Source organism: Rattus norvegicus, chromosome 4 (genome assembly GCF_036323735.1).
Source record: "Rattus norvegicus strain BN/NHsdMcwi chromosome 4, GRCr8, whole genome shotgun sequence".
In the NCBI taxonomy this organism is placed as follows: Eukaryota; Metazoa; Chordata; class Mammalia; order Rodentia; family Muridae; genus Rattus; species Rattus norvegicus.
This window is the reverse complement of record NC_086022.1, coordinates 109,128,600-109,145,255: the sequence shown is the minus strand read 5'-3', so window position 1 is coordinate 109,145,255 and position 16,656 is coordinate 109,128,600. Positions and strand designations below refer to the sequence as shown.

At 39.8% G+C, this 16,656-nt stretch overlaps 1 pseudogene; it reads left to right on the top strand.

Moving 5' to 3' along the window:
* Positions 1–4,207: 4,207 nt before the first annotated feature.
* On the top strand, positions 4,208–11,518 carry Hnrnpc-ps3 (heterogeneous nuclear ribonucleoprotein C, pseudogene 3; annotated as a pseudogene).
* Positions 11,519–16,656: the final 5,138 nt, after the last annotated feature.

The following is a 16,656-nucleotide window of genomic DNA, read 5'->3' as shown; positions in this document are numbered from 1 at the left end:
AATCTTTGTGGAAACAGAGAAAGATTCCTCTGGCTCGAATAGAGAAACAAGTCAGACAGAGGAACTGTTAAGTGCTCTGACTTTGCATTTGTCTGTGTGTGTGTGTGTGTGTGTGTGTGTGTGTGTGTGTGTGTGTGCATTGATGTCTATGTATTTCTCTGTTTCTGTATGTATTTTAATAAACAGCAGTAGTAATAAAAAATACCAACAAGACTTGTTCATTTCTAGACTATGGCCTTAAAGTCTAGTGCATGAGAATAGAAACAATATGGATAGCGTGTGTGTGTGTGTGTGTGTGTGTGTGTGTGTGTGTGTGTGTGTGCATGTGTGTGCTGTCTGTCTGTGTTCATTTATGTCTCTGTGCGTGTGTTCATCTCTGTCTGTGTTCATCTGTGTCTGTGTATGAGTGTGTTCATCTGAGTCTGTGTGTGTCTCTGTGTGGTGTGACAGTAAGCAAATCCAGGTTCTCTCAAATAATTCATATGGTATCTACAGTGAACCACACCTTAAACTCAAAAATATCCACTTTTATTTATTGCCCATTAATGCATATATATAAAGATATGCATATAATTATCTAAATACTAAAATGATTTACATTATGAATTATGGATACTAAACTGGTTTATATTATGATATGGCATACATGATTTATACTTTTACTTGTTTTTTAATACATACATAGCATTAATCATGTTAGATATAGATCGACTTTAATGGCATAGTAAACCCTTTATACCTCAGAAAATTAATTCCCAAGGTAAGTATTATTTTTACTATTTTTAATATAGATAGATTTAAAAGATTTCCAGTAACAAAGGCATCAGCAATTTAACTGAGCTCACTTATTATTCTGATCTGAAATTTAGCACAGACAACATGGCAGTCACGATCAAGCTGTAACTCATTGCATTGCTATTGTGACATCACTGAATTTTATCCAATAAGCCTTCACCACTTCTCACTTAGTTCACTTTTCCAATGGCTTCCCTGCTTCACTATCTTGCTTGTAAGGTCTTCCACACAATAAGTTTACCTCTGCTTTTGATACCACTGTGATTTTCTGACCTCAGATGAGCTGTAGTTATGTCAGCCTACATAAATGTCAGGGAATTGCCCAATTATCATAAATAAGACCATGGTTAGGTATTTATTTATCATGAAACATCTATAAGTGAGCCAGAAATTAAATGCTGATCATTCTTTACTCAACCAGCTGCTGGGTGGAAAGGACAGATAGGAATAGTTTATCATGGGAAAGTCAGTGATAAAATATAGGTAAGGGTGAAATGAATCCAGAAAGAAGGATTAAAAATTCTTCAAATTATTGAATGAATTTATCAAGACATTAAGAATGGTCCTAGATTTTTTGTGAAGAGATGGAAAGCTAACGGTGCTGTGGTTCCTTGCTGTTGCAGCTCCGGTGTCTTGGCATAGACCCATAGTAGGAGAGGCAGTCTCTTTATTCTCTCCTCCTCTTGTGAGATTTTTTTTTTGATATTCAGTCACATTTTCAGCTTTATGAGAAACCTTATCATTAAAGGAGATTGTCAATAATGTTACCAACAAAACAGATCCCCGACCAGAAAGTCCTGTATTTTACTGGGAATCTCAAAATTCTGGTGGTCAAGAAGTCTGATGTGGTGACCATCAAAGTATGGCAAAATATTGGGTTGCACTGTACATAAGGGCTTTACCTTTGTCGAGTGTGTTAATGAAAGAAGTGCCCGAGCTGCTGCAGCTGTAGAATATGGCAGAATGATTGCCGGCCAGGTTTTAGATATTACCTTGGCTACTGATCCAAAAGTGAACTGAGGAGAAGTGCCGCACCCAACCTCGACCAGCAAGGAAGACACGACCACAGGAGATCTTCTTCAAGCAGTTTTACTCAGGAACCTTGATACAATCTTCTGACCTCTATCTCTTCTGACTCTCTCTCTTCTGACTCTCTCTTCTGACTCTCTCTCCCCGGGGAACGCCCTGCACCACATTTAAATAGCTAGCACTGGCCAGTCCTAGCAAGCCACGTGGGTCATGTAGATAGGCTGTCACTATGCGGAAGCTAGCAGGCCAGGCAGACATAGCCAAATAAGGACATGTTTACTGCAAGGAGCGCTCATCGTTGGGAGGGTGGAAGGCGGAAACCAGCACCATCTTTGAGGCACGGCACATCGCAGCTCTCTATAGTTCCCTCTTTTTGTTTAATTAATCAAGCAGGCAAAGGCACCACTGAGCGTGGTGACTCCCCCCGCCCCCCGTCTTAGGGACATCCCTTCATTAAACCCGTCGTAGGACACCTCGTCGCCCACAAGGTTCCATGCCTTAGGTAGAAGGAAAGTTGCCTGTCGCTGGGCAAGGTCACTCACATATACTCAGGGGCGAGGTGCAACTAGGTCTTCTGAATGACCGTAAGCCAGGCTTGAGGGGACTGTCCTGCTTCAATGGCTATAAATGTCTGTACCACCATAGCCGCATGCCGCCTCTGAACAAACCTCATTCTACAGAGACACCACAGGCTCACTAGGGAGACCAGCAGCAAGAGTCCAGCTAGGGCTCCCATACCCACCCACTCCCTCAGATGATTCATAGCAGCAGCAATCCAAGGTGACAATCCTGTAGCCAGTCCAGCATCTGCACATGTGGAGTTCATGGTCACGATGGCTACACGTAGCTGATCCATTAAGAAATCGAATTCTCCAGTCCAATTACCTAAAAAAATAACTTGACAACTGTTTAGACCAATTAGAGGAGTGGGCCTCGGGAACACCAAAAATTGGCAGCAGCCTGTTCATTGGCATATTCAATTAGAAAAGCTCTCCAATCTAGATACTGTTCTGGACTAAGGCACGCTCGCACCAGGGTGGTCCAATCATTAGGAGTCATGCAAAATCTGTGTAAGGCCTCAACCTGAGCTATGGTAAATGAGGCCGTAATGCCTTATGTCCTGACTGATTCCACCAGGGACTTGATCACTTTAAAGTCTAAAGGTTCATGATACCTTTGTTGATTAGCATCCATATAAACAGGATAGGCCAGATGTAGTTCTGTGCGGACTGCCTTCCACACTTCTGGGCAGAATGTACTACCGGAAACTCTACTTCCTCCCTCTACAGCATTGCAGGGAGGAGGAGCCGAGGGGAACCGCCCAGGAGGTTCCGCCACCATTTTAGGCTTTTTCCTTTTCTTCTTCTGTCTATTTCTTAGAGACTGTTTCCGCATTTGATCTATCAACTCTTGTAACTCTTCTTCTGAATCTGTTTCGTCTGCTTCCTCCTCTGTATCTGTCTTTTCTGAGTCTGTCTCCTTTGCGCTTCCCTCCTTTTCTGACCCCTCCTCTTGAAGCATTTCTAGGGCAGCTTGCCCCTTCTCTATAGCTGCCTGACAACATTTCTGATCCTCAAGGCAGCTACGCACTAAGCGCCATACTGTACGGACCCCAGGTCTTAGAGTCCCCTGTTCCCGGGCAAAATCAAGGTCTTTCCCTAACTTGTCCCAGCTCGCCACCATGAGATTACCAGAGACTGCGAACCAGGGTGCAATGGCATCGCATTCACTCAGAAATCTCTCTATGGCGCTTCTTTTTATTTTTAGTTTCTTTCGCTCAAACAGCTCTTGAAGAGCCAGAAAAATTGGATGAGACTGTGAAGTCCCCATGACAAAAACTTTCTATGCTGCTACGGCTAAATTCACTGCGCATCTTGCTACTTTTGGTTCGCTGCCACCAAGAACTTTACTTTGGGTTCGCTGCTACCACGAACTTTACTTTACTTTCGGTCCGCTGTTACAGTGAACTTTGCTTTCAGTTCGCTGCTCCTGAATAAATTTTTCAGGCGGTCTACCTCTATCAAATCTGATCAGTATGACTCTGTGAGGTTTCCAGAGCCTAATCACACCTTTTAAAAGCACAAGGACAAAATCTTTCTCCCAAAATACTGTGTTCCTTAGTCTGAAACCGGAAAAGCTTGTATCTTGTACTCTCTCCCAGAGTAATAATATAACCATAAAACTCAAAGTCACACCCATCATAATACCCGCTTGTTCCTGGAGAAAATCGACCCACTGATACAGCAGCAAAATTCGCGCTTTTAACTGACTATTAATATTACCCTGAACATCTAAAGCTTCTGCAACACCTGCAGATAGATTACTTACAGCTGTGGATAAATTACTTACAGCTGCCACAGTCTGTACTACGGAGGTACGGGATATGGCTGCAGCAATGGCTGTGGTTGCAGAAACTGCTATTAACAGTAACAATGGCTGTAGTAATGCAGAAAACTCTCCAGATTTCCGGGTATAAGCTACGTCCCTCTTAACTTGTCCCAAAACCGGGAACCTTATAGTCTCAATCCGAGAACTTAACCCTCGTCCCAAAACCTGGGAACTTTATTGTCTCCTTTTGGTTCGCTGCTACCGCAAACTTTACTTTCGGTTCGCTGTTACCATGAACTTTACTTTCGGTTCGCTGCTACCGCGAACTTTACTTGCTCACTACCCTGAGACTTTATAGCCGCTTATTTCCCGTGGTCCTTATTGTCCCACCTTACCTTGGGAACTTTCCAGCGCTGCCCTGACTGCAAGAAGTTCTGATCTCAGAGAGAGTTAAAACCTTTTACGGTGGATTCGAGGATTCTCCATATAGGCCACCACTTGTCACGCCCAACCTCAACCAGCAAGGAAGACACGACCACAGGAGATCTTCTTCAAGCAGTTTTACTCAGGAACCTTGATACAATCTTCTGACCTCTATCTCTTCTGACTCTCTCTCTTCTGACTCTCTCTCCCCGGGGAACGCCCTGCACCACATTTAAATAGCTAGCACTGGCCAGTCCTAGCAAGCCACGTGGGTCATGTAGATAGGCTGTCACTATGCGGAAGCTAGCAGGCCAGGAAGACATAGTCAAATAAGGACTTGTTTACTGCAAGGAGCGCTCACCATTGGGAGGGTGGAAGGCGGAAACCAGTGCCATCTTTGAGGCAAGGCACGTCCCAGCTCTCTACAGAAAAGCAGGTGTGAAACGACATACAACAGAGATGTATGGTTTCTCATTTGACTGGGACTGGGACTCTCAATGGGATTATTATCACAGGATGTATAGTTACCCAGCACGTGTTCCTCTTCCTCCTCCTATTGCTTGAGCTCTGATGACATCCAAATGCCAGTGTTTGTCAGGGAACACATCAATAAAGGTTAAAAATGGATTCAATTAGAAGAATGGAACTGGCAACACGCCTGGAAAGCCAGAAGAGACTACACTCTGCCCACATGTCTGAATCCAGAGGAAAACACCAAACGCCATCTGGGACCCTGGTGCACGGGGGATCCCAGAAAGGGGGGCGCAGGTCCTCCTGGTTGCTGCCCTCATGGAGAGTTCATAACGAAAACACCACGAGCAAACTTGAGCCTTGAGACTACAGGTAAGACAAACTTTTCTGCTCCAAGCAACCTGCCTGTTGAACTTAGGACACAGGCCCACAGGAACAGCTGAAGACCTGTAAACAGGAAAAACTACACACCCAAAATCAGAACACTCTCTTCCCATAACTGGCTGAAAGAAAACAAGAAAACAGGTCTACAGCACTCCTGATACACAGGCTTATAGGACAGTCTAGCCACTGTCAGAAATAGCAGAACAAAGTAATACCAGAGATAAGCTGATGGCGAGAGGCAAGCACAGGAACCCAAGCAAAAGAAACCAAGACTATATGGCATCATCGGAGCCCAATTCTCCCACCAAAGCAAACATTGAATATCCAAACACGCAAGAAAAACAAGATCTAGATTCAAAAACATATTTGATCACGATGTTGGAGGACTTCAAGAAAGACATTAAGAACTCCCTAGGAGAAACACAGGAAAACATAAATAAAGAAGTAGAAGCCTATAGAGAGGAATCACAAAAATCTCTGAAAGAATTCCAGGAAAACACAATCAAACAGTTGCAGTAATTAGAAATGGAAATAGAAGCAATCAAGAAAGAACACAGGGAAACAACCCTGGATATAGAAAACCAAAGGAAGAGACAAGGAGCCATAGATACAAGCATTACCAACAGAATACAAGAGATAGAAGAGAGAATCTCAGGAGCAGAAGATTCCATAGAAATCATCGACACAACTGTCAAAGATAATGTAAAGCAGAAAAAGCTACTAGTCCAAAAAATACAGGAAATCCAGGACTCAATGAGAAGATCAACCATACGGATAATAGGTATAGAAGAAAGTGAAGACTCCCAGCTCAAAGGACCAGTAAATATCTTCAACAAAATCATAGAAGAAAACTACCCTAACCTAAAGAAAGAGATGCCCATAAGCATACAAGAAGCCTACAGAACTCCAAATAGGTTGGACCAGAAAAGAAACTCCTCCTGTCACATAATAGTCAAAACAGCAAATGCACAAAATAAAGAAAGAATATTAAAAGCAGTAAGGGAAAAGGATCAAGTAACATATAAAGGCAGACCTATCAGAATCACACCAGACTTTTCGCCAGAAACTATGAAAGCCAGAAGATCCTGGACAGATGTCATACAGACCCTAAGAGAACACAAATGCCAGCCCAGGTTACTGTATCCTGCAAAACTCTCAATTAACATAGATGGAGAAACCAAGGTATTCCATGACAAAAACAAATTTACACAATATCTTTCTACAAATCCAGCACTACAAAGGATAATAAATGGTAAAGCCCAACATAAGGAAGCAAGCTAAACCCTAGATAAAGCAAGAAACTAATCGTCCTGGCAACAAAACAAAGAGAAGAAAAGAACACAAACATAACCATATCCAAATATGAATATAACAGAAGCAATAATCACTGTTCCTTAATATCTCTCAACATCAATGGCCTCAACTCTCCAATAAAAAGACATAGATTAACAAACTGGATACGCAATGAGGACCCTGCATTCTGCTGCCTACAGGAAACACACCTCAGAGACAAAGACAGACACTACCTCAGAGTGAAAGGCTGGAAAACAACTTTCCAAGCAAATGGTCTGAAGAAGCAAGCTGGAGTAGCCATTCTAACATCAAATAACATCAAATTTAAACTAAAAGTCATCAAAAAAGATAAGGAAGGACACTTCATATTCATCAAAGGAAAATCCACCAAGATGAACTCTCAATCCTAAATATCTATACCCCAAGTATAAGGGCATCTACATACATAAAAGAAACCTTACTAAAGCTCAAAACACACATTGCACATCACACAATAATAGTAAGAGATTTCAACACCCTACTCTCATCAATGGACAGGTCATGGAAACAGAAATTAAACAGAAATATAGACAGACTAAGAGAAGTCATGAACCAAATGGACTTAACAGATATTTATAGAATATTCTATCCTAAAGCAAAAGGATATACATTCTTCTCAGCTCCTCATGGTACTTTCTCCAAAATTGACTATATAATTGGTCAAAAAACAGGCCTCATCAGGTACAGAAAGAAAGAAGTAAACACATGCATGCTATCAGACCACCACGGCCTAAAGCTGGTCTTCAATAACAATAAGGGAAGAACGCCCACATGTACGTGGAAGTTGAACAATGCTCTACTCAACAATAACTGGTCAAGGAAGAAATAAAGAAAGAAATTAAAGACTTCTTAGAATATAATGAAAATGAATGTACAATATACCCAAACTTATGGGACACAATGAAAGCTGTGCTAAGAGGAAAACTCGTAGCTCTGAGTGCCTGCAGAAAAAAAAAAAAAAAAAAAAAAAAAAAAAAAAACAGAAGAGAGCATATGTCAGCAGCTTGACAGCACACTTAAAAACTCTAGAACAAAAAGAAGCAAATACACCCAGGAGGAGTAGAAGGCAGGAAATAATCAAACTCAGAGCTGAAATCAACCAAGAAACAAAAAAGACCATAGAAAGAATCAACAGAACCAAAAATTGGTTCTTTGAGAAAAATCAACAAGATAGATAAACCCTTAGCCAGACTAATGAGAGGACACAGAGAGAGTGTCCAAATTAACAAAATCAGAAATGAAAAGGGAGACATAACTACAGAATCAGAGGAAATTCAAAAAATCATCAGATCTTTCTACAAAAGCATATATTCAACAAAACTTGAAAATCTGCAGGAAATGGACAATTTCCTAGACAGATACCAGGAACCGAAGTTAAATCAGGATCAGATAAACCAGTTAACCAACCCCATAACTCCTAAAGAAATAGAAGCAGTCATTAAAGTTCTCCCAACCAAAAAGAGCCCAGGTCCAGACGGTTTTAGTGCGGAATTCTATCAGACTTTCATCATACCAATATTATCCATGCAGGGATGGTTTAATATACGGAAAACCATCAACGTGATCCATTATATAAACAAACTGTAAGAACAAAACCACATGATCATTTCATTAGATGCTGAGAAAGCATTTGACAAAATTCAACACCCCTTCATGATAAAAGTCCTGGAAAGAATAGGAATCCAAGGCCCATACCTAAACATAGTAAAAGCCATATACAGCAAACCAGTTGCTAACATTAAATAAAATGGAGAGAAACTTGAAGCATTCCCACTAAAATCACGGACTAGACAAGGCTGCCCACTCTCTCCCGACTTATTCAATATAGTTCTTGAAGTTCTAGCCAGAGCAATAAGACAACAAAAGGAGATCAAGGGGATACAGATTGGAAAAGAAGAAGTCAAAATATCACTATTTGCAGATGATATGATAGTATATTTAAGTGATCCCAAAAGTTCCTCCAGAGAACTACTAAAGCTGATAAACAACTTCAGCAAAGTGGCTGGGTATAAAATTACCTCAAGTGAATCACTAGCCTTCCTCTACACAAAAAGAGAAACAAGCCGAGAAAGAAATTAGAGAAATGACACCCTTCATAATAGTACCAAATAATATAAAGTACGTCGGTGTGACTTTAACCAAGCAAGTAAAAGATCTGTACAATAAGAACATCAAGCCTCTGAAGAAAGAAATTGAAGAAGACCTCGAAGATGGAAAGATCTCCCATGCTCATGGATTGGCAGGATTAATATAGTAAAAATGGCCATTTTACCAAAAGCGATCTACAGATTCAATGCAATCCCCATCAAAATACCAATCCAATTCTTCAGTGAGTTAGAAAGAACAATTTGCAAATTCATCTGGAATAACAAAAAATCCAGGATAGCTTAAACTATCCTCAACAATAAAAGGACTTCAGGGGCAATCACTATCCCTGAACTCAAGCAGTATTACAGAGCAATAGTGATAAAAACTGCAGGGTATTGGTACAGAGACAGACAGATAGACCAATGGAATAGAATTGAAGACCCAGAAATGAACCTACACACCTATGGTCAGTTGATTTTTGACAAAGGAGCCAAAACCATCCAATGGAAAAAAGATAGCATTTTCAGCAAATGGTGCTTGTTCAACTGGAGGTCAACATGTAGAAGAATGCAGATCGACCCATGCTTATCACCCTGTACAAAGCTTAAGTCAAAGTGGATCAAGGACCTACTCATCAAACCAGATACATTCAAACTAATAGAAGAAAAAGTGGGGAAGCATCTCGAACACATGGGCACTGGAAAAAATTTCCTGAACAAAACACCAATGGCTTATGCTCTAAGACCAAGAATTGACAAATGGGATCTCATAAAACTGCAAAGCTTCTGTAAGGCAAAGGACACTGTGGTTAGGACAAAACGGCAACCAACAGATTGGGAAAAGATCTTTACCAATCCTACAACAGATAGAGGCCTTATATCCAAAATATACAAAGAACTCAAGAAGATAGACCGCAGGGAGACAAATAACCCTATTAAAAAAAAGCGGTTCAGAGCTAAACAAAGAATTCACAGCTGAGGAATGCCGAATGGCTGAGAAACACCAAAAGAAATGTTCAACATCTTTAGTCATAAGGAAAATGCAAATCAAAACAACCCTGAGATTTCACCTCACACCAGTGAGAATGGCTAAGATCAACAACTCAGGTGACAGCAAATGCTGGCGAGGATATGGAGAAAGAGGAACACTCCTCCATTGTTTGTGGGACTGCAGACTGGTATAACCATTCTGGAAATCAATCTGGAGGTTCCTCAGAAAATTGGACACTGAACTACCTGAGGACCCAGCTATACATACCGTTTTGAGCCTATACCCAAAAGATGCCCTAACATACAGCAGAGCCACATGCTCCACTATGTTCATAGCAGCCTTATTTATAATAGCCAGAAGCTGGAAAGAACCCAGATGCCCTTAAACAGAGGAATGGATACAGAAAATGTGGTACATCTACACAATGGAATAGTACTCAGCTATCAAAAACAACGAGTTTATGAAATTCATAGGCAAATGGTTGGAACTGGAGAATATCATCCTGAGTGTGGTAACCCAATCACAGAAAAACGCACATGGTATGCACTCATTGATAAGTGGCTATTAGCCCAAATGCTTGAAGTACCCTTGATATACAGAACACATGAAACTCAAGACGGATGATAAAATGTGAAAGCTTCACTCTTTCTTTAAAAGGGGAACAAGAATACCCTTGGCAGGGAATAGAGGGGCAAAGATTAAAACAGAGACAGAAGGAGCACCCATTCAGAGCCTGCCCCACATGTGGTTCATACATATACAGCCACCCAATTAGACAAGATGGATGAAGCAAAGAAGTGCAGGCTGACAGGAACCGGATGTAGATCTCTCCTGAGAGACACAGCCAGAATATAGCAAATACAGAGGCGAATGCCAGCAGCAAACCACTGAACTGAGAATAGGACCCCTGTTGAAGGAATCAGAGAAAGAACTGGAAGAGCTTGAAGGGACTTGAGACCACATATGAACAACAATGCCAAGCAACCAGAGCTTCCAGGGACTAAGCCACTACCTAAAGACTATACATGGACTGACCCTGGACTCTAACCTCATAGGTAGCAATGAATAACCTAGTAAGAGCACCAGTGGAAGGGGAAGCCCTGGGTCCTGCTAAGACTGAACCCCCAGTGAAAGTGATTGTTGGGGGCAGGGCGGCAATGGGGGGAGGATGGGGAGGGGAACACCCATAAAGAAGAGGAGGGGCAGGGGTTAGGGGGATGTTGTCGTGGAAACCGGGGAAGGGAATAGCAATTGAATGTAAATAAGAAATCTTCAAGTTAATTAAAAAAGAAGAAGAAGAATGGAAATGGGGATCTTCTTCGAAGTTGGGAAAGTTGAAAATTGATGACCTTCAGACCACTAAAAGAAGCTGATTCAGTTAAAATAGGAGGTGCAGCCTCTGCTGGGAAGCTTGGAAAAACTGAAAAAGAACAAAGTAAAAAAGAAAGATGTAGAATGAAAAGTGTGAAGAAGAGCAGATCAGTGTCTGTGAAGAAAGGTGAAACTGATATGGAGATGGAGTCTGAGGCAGGTGCTGATGACTCTGCTGAGGAGGGTGAACTGCTGCATGATGACAAGAATGAAGATAGGGGATAACCAGCTGAAGTTGATGAAGGATGATGAAAAAGAAGCTGAGGAAGAAGATGAAAGTTATAGACAACTGTTTTCTCTCACATGAGTGGGGCTGTTCAACAGGAATATAACCATGTTTTTGTGAACGGGAGTTGACTTGTCAAATGCATCTTACTGGAAAATAATGTAATAGTCTTAATATTGGTTTTCTAAAGTTATACCATGTGTTGTTTTGGAGAACAGCCTGATGTTTGTTATCTTTTTCTCAAGCAATTTCTTCTTAGACTAAATGGGAAAGGAAGAAATAAAAAGAATAGTCCTAGAAATAAGTTTGACCAACAGAGTTAAGTAAACAAGGGTTTGCTGTAATTTGAGCTATTTGTTTGATAATAATAATAATAATAATAATAATAATAATTCTATAATTTCATATTATTATGCAACACATCATTCTGATGAATTAAGTTGATTCTCTTCAGCGGTCCTGGTAATTGATTTGAGTAATACAAACTATAAAATTTCATTCTAGTGCTAAAACCAGGAGATATCTAGAGCACACTAAGGAGGGACTTTCCATATTTCTACCACAGGACATGGCATCTGTAATACTCGGGCATCTAGCCAGGCTACTAATGTGAAAACTTTAAGTACTGCTTCTTTTAAGTTAATGGGGAATTATATATAGAATAATCAGATGATGAAAATGTATATAAAGATGCACAATGAACACAATATGTTGTTTTCTTTGATTTATATTGGCTGGAACACACAAAAACATACACAGCATCTATAGTTCTATCTATCATCTATTTATCTATCACCATCTATCATCTATCATCTGTCTATATATCTGATCTTAAAACATCCTCTCCATCTGTAATTTCAACTCTCAAGAGATTAAAATAATTCTAAAGTTTAAATCCAAAGCAAGTGTTCTATCCTTCATCAGCAGATTGTGTTAGTCCAAAAATAAATGTAAAAATAAGTAAAATAAAGTAAAAATGTAGAAATAAAAGGTGAAATTTTTATTTTTTTGTTTAGAATACAATAAAACTTGTCTTCTTATCTACAATACAAATATGTGGAAAGATATCCAACAGGACTTGCTACTTCTTCTCTTTTTTTATTTTCAATAGACAGCTGAACCACCTATAAGACCACATTACTCTTCCTATTTAAGGGACCTATTGATTCCAATCAAAATTAGTTGTTTGTCCTTTAATTTTAAGTAGAAATGAGTATGTAACCTTGATCTGATGATCACTAAAAATCCTTCTCCAGGAATGTTGAGGGACAATTTGCTGCAGGCCACTGCACGTGAATTTGTCTCCTAGCACAGATTTTTAGAGTAAGAGATAGGATATATTTTCTCAGTAAAATTCACAGTGTGAATATATATATATATATATAATTTTAGATTCATAAACAAATGCATTGAATGAAGTCTAAATTTCCATAACTATGTGTGTGGGAGTTTGGATATTTATGCCCCCTACAGACCCAAGTGTTTGAATTCTTGTCTCATATTAGTGCTTAGCATACATTTGTTCTTGTTGGAGTGTATCATTGTGATAATGGAGTTTGAGGTCTCCTATGCTCCAGTTTTGCACAGTGTAAGAAACAGTCTCCTACTGCCTACAGATCAAGATGCAGAACCTATTTCATGCCTGCTTGCATGCTTCCGTCCTTCCTACCATGATGATGAAGGACTAACCTCTGGAACTCTAAACAAGCTTCAATTAAATATTTTCTTTATAAGAGTGGCCTTAGTCACATGCTCTCTTCTTAGCAAGAGAACCCAAACAAAGACAATGAGGACATATAAATATTTTACAGAATGGCTACATTGTTAGACAAGAAAAGCTTGAGAAAGAGTGAATTGGGAATATTTTACCTGAAAATATGTATACTGTAGAATACCTTTGAAAAACCATTAGTGAGATTTTCTTTATTACTTTGCACATTTTTACTTATAACCACATGGCATACTTCTAAATGGCACAAGAGTTCATACAACTGGCAAAATGATGACTTGTTATTGATAAGGATTTTAGCAGAGGGTTCCAGCATGAATGTGTGTGTGTGTGTGTGTGTGTGTGTGTGTGTGTGTGTGTGTGTGTGTCCCTCTAGAATATATGAGAGACCTGAGAAGTGAGTGACCTTAGATTAAGTGTCCAACAGTGGGGAGAGGGAACTTGTAGAGTCTACCTTCAGTAGAAAGACAGGGCATCAAGTGAAGGGATGGGGTTGCTATCCCACAGTCAAAACTCTGACTCGGAATTGTTTTTGTCTAAATGAATTGCAGGGAGAAAAAACAGAGAAGAGACAGAGGAAAAGGAGGTCCAGGGGCTGCCCCAAATTGGGATCCAACTCAAGGTGAGGCTGCAAAACCTGACCCAACTACTGATACTATGGTGTGCTTACAGACAGGAGCTTAGCATGGCTGCCCTTCAAGAGGCCCAACAAGCAGCTGCAAGAGTCAGATGCAGACACTTAGACCCAACCAGAAGACACAAGCTGGGGGCCCCTGTGGTTGAATTTGGAAATGTTGGAAGAAACGGAGGAGGAGAGCAACCCCTAGGAAGACCAGCAGTCTCAACCAACATGGACCCCTGAGATCTCTAAGACACAGCCATCAACCAGGCAGCATACGCCAGCTGATATTAGGTCCCTGACACTTTTACACTAGAGGACTGCATTGTCTGGCCTTAGTGAGAGAAGATGCACCTAACTCTCAGGAGACTTGTGGACCAAGGGAGTAAAGAGGCCTGCCTGGTGGGCTAACCTACCAGAGGTGGCAGGGTTAGGATATCCCCTTGGATATGGGAGGAGGAGGAATGGAAAGAGGAACTGTTGGAGGACAGATCACAGTAGGATAACAACTGGATTGTAAAAAAAATTAAAAATTATTTAAAAATAAACTATATGCATAAAACACTCAATTACATAGATATATATGTGTCTACCATCCTCTAGTTTTGAGCATGTATTTTCTGTGTCTTAAACGTTTTAATTTAGGCTTTGATAAAATCCAGAGAAGGTAAATCATTTTTACTTCAGAATTTAGAATTTAGAACACAATCGGCAATTCTAGTGATATGAGAAATCCATTTTCATTAGGATATAAGTGGTGTTCAGAAGAATGTGGTTTATTTTACAAAAATAATTTGACATACATGGAAACACTGTCAAATCCACAATCGCTTGCTAGATACAATGAGGGTTCTTTATATCATAGAGTCTTGGATCCTCTAACTCTTCCTGTGCATCTTTAGCTCCTATGAAGTCTCATGGTCTATTGGGTAGTGTTAGTTCCACAAATAAGTTCTCCTTTAGGGCTTCAGTTGATTAGAGGGAAAGTCTAGGGTGTGCAGCAAATTATTTACTAATTAAGAACTAGCTTTTTCAGTTTTTATGGTGATAATTCTACACACATATCATTTTTCATAATGAATATTTCAAAGTAGCAGTGTTTGCTTTCAGAGATCGCCTGAAGAAAATCATAATGGTATTTTTTTTATTATTGAGCTTAGTTCATACTTTTTATGGAGTAAATCTAAGTGTCAATCCTGTTACAAAGATGCTGTTATTTATTTTCTCTTTTATTGAAATTTTTCATATAATGTGTAAGAATATATATATTCTCTCAAATCCTGAATATGGTCTCCTCTCTTACTCCTCACAGTTCCTCCCCATCTCCCCATTCTCCCTAAAAGAGACCAACTCATGTATAACGTTCATTAGAAAACAGACTTTTATAAGATAATTATAAAATGAAATATAAGATAAGACAAAAACTAATATATTACAACTCTAAAAATAAATAAGCAGAAGGAAAAGAACCGAAGAGATGAGACAGGAAGCAGAGAGTCACTCATTCATATACATAGGAATCCCAAAAAACATTAGAGTGAAAACTATAAAATTTATATTGTTATATATAGACCTGTGTAGTAAAAATAAAGAATATTTGTGTATGTACAACATAAAAATAAGAAAATGTAAAAATTGATAAGAAAATATATAAAGGAAAGTTCTGACATTACATTATGACACATGAAACCTCGAAAGATGTCCTCGAGTTTATTTTCTGTTGGCATCTACTGCTGGACATGCAGTATACACTTATGAACAGTGTGTTTCCCCAGTGAGACTCCCTTGGAGGCAACTAAATTTCATTTGCAAATGGTTATCAATTGACGATTGCTTCTAGGTTAGAAATGGGGGCATGTGTCAACTACCCATTCAGACTAGAACCCCATCTGGTTCAAACCCAGAGGTGCCCAGTGTATGCTGCTCTGTCTTTCTCTCTGTCTTTCACATGTTCAGGATTCGTGCTAATTTTGACGATTTAGTTTTCTTGGTATCCTCAATACCATATAGCTGTCACATCCTTTCTACTTCCTCTTCCAGGGGTTTCTTGATCCCTGAGGGGAGGGGTTTGATGGAGACATCCTCTTCTGGCCTGAATGTTACGTTCATTCTTTAATTCTCTACATAGTATCTCTCTGTCCCCACATTCATTACAATCTACTGGAAAAGGAAGATATAATGCAGGTGTATGAACAATGCACTGATCTATGAATATAGCATTTTGGAAAAGTCTCTTTCTTTCTCCTTCCTTCTTTCCTTCCTTTCTTTCTCTCTCTCTCTCTCTCTCTCTCCCCCTCTCTCTCTCTCCCTCTCTCTCTCTTCCTTCCTTCATTCCTTCCTTCCTTCCGTCCTTCCTTCTTTTATCCCTCCTCCCTCTCTCTCCCTTTCCCTCTTTTCCTGCCTAGCTCCCTCCATCCCTCCCTCCCTTTCTCTTTTTTTCTTTCAAACAGTAGTATTCTAGGTCCCTGGGCTGTCTTAGACTCTTGGTCACCTAAGTAATTTTGGTCATGGGTTCCATCTTGTTTAGTTTTCTTTAGTCAGACAAACACATGTCCTTACACATACAAACTTTATGTTGCCATTGATCTAGCATATCTTGAAGGAGATGTTTTTAAAAGTAACATACAATGTTTTAATGTTTTCCTCTTTTACTTTCCTCCTTGGCTTTTCTCAGGACACTTGTATTCTAATTCTAATTTCCTTAATATCTCATATGTCCAGGAACAAATGCTGTCCACATTTGAGCCTTAATCGCACACTGGCTATTTAAGGGTACTTCTTATGCTCTTTAGTTGAATTCTTTCTTTAGATTTCACTACTGAAGTTAATACTACGGTCTTTAACTTAGGCTTTTTTTTAAAATATATTTTA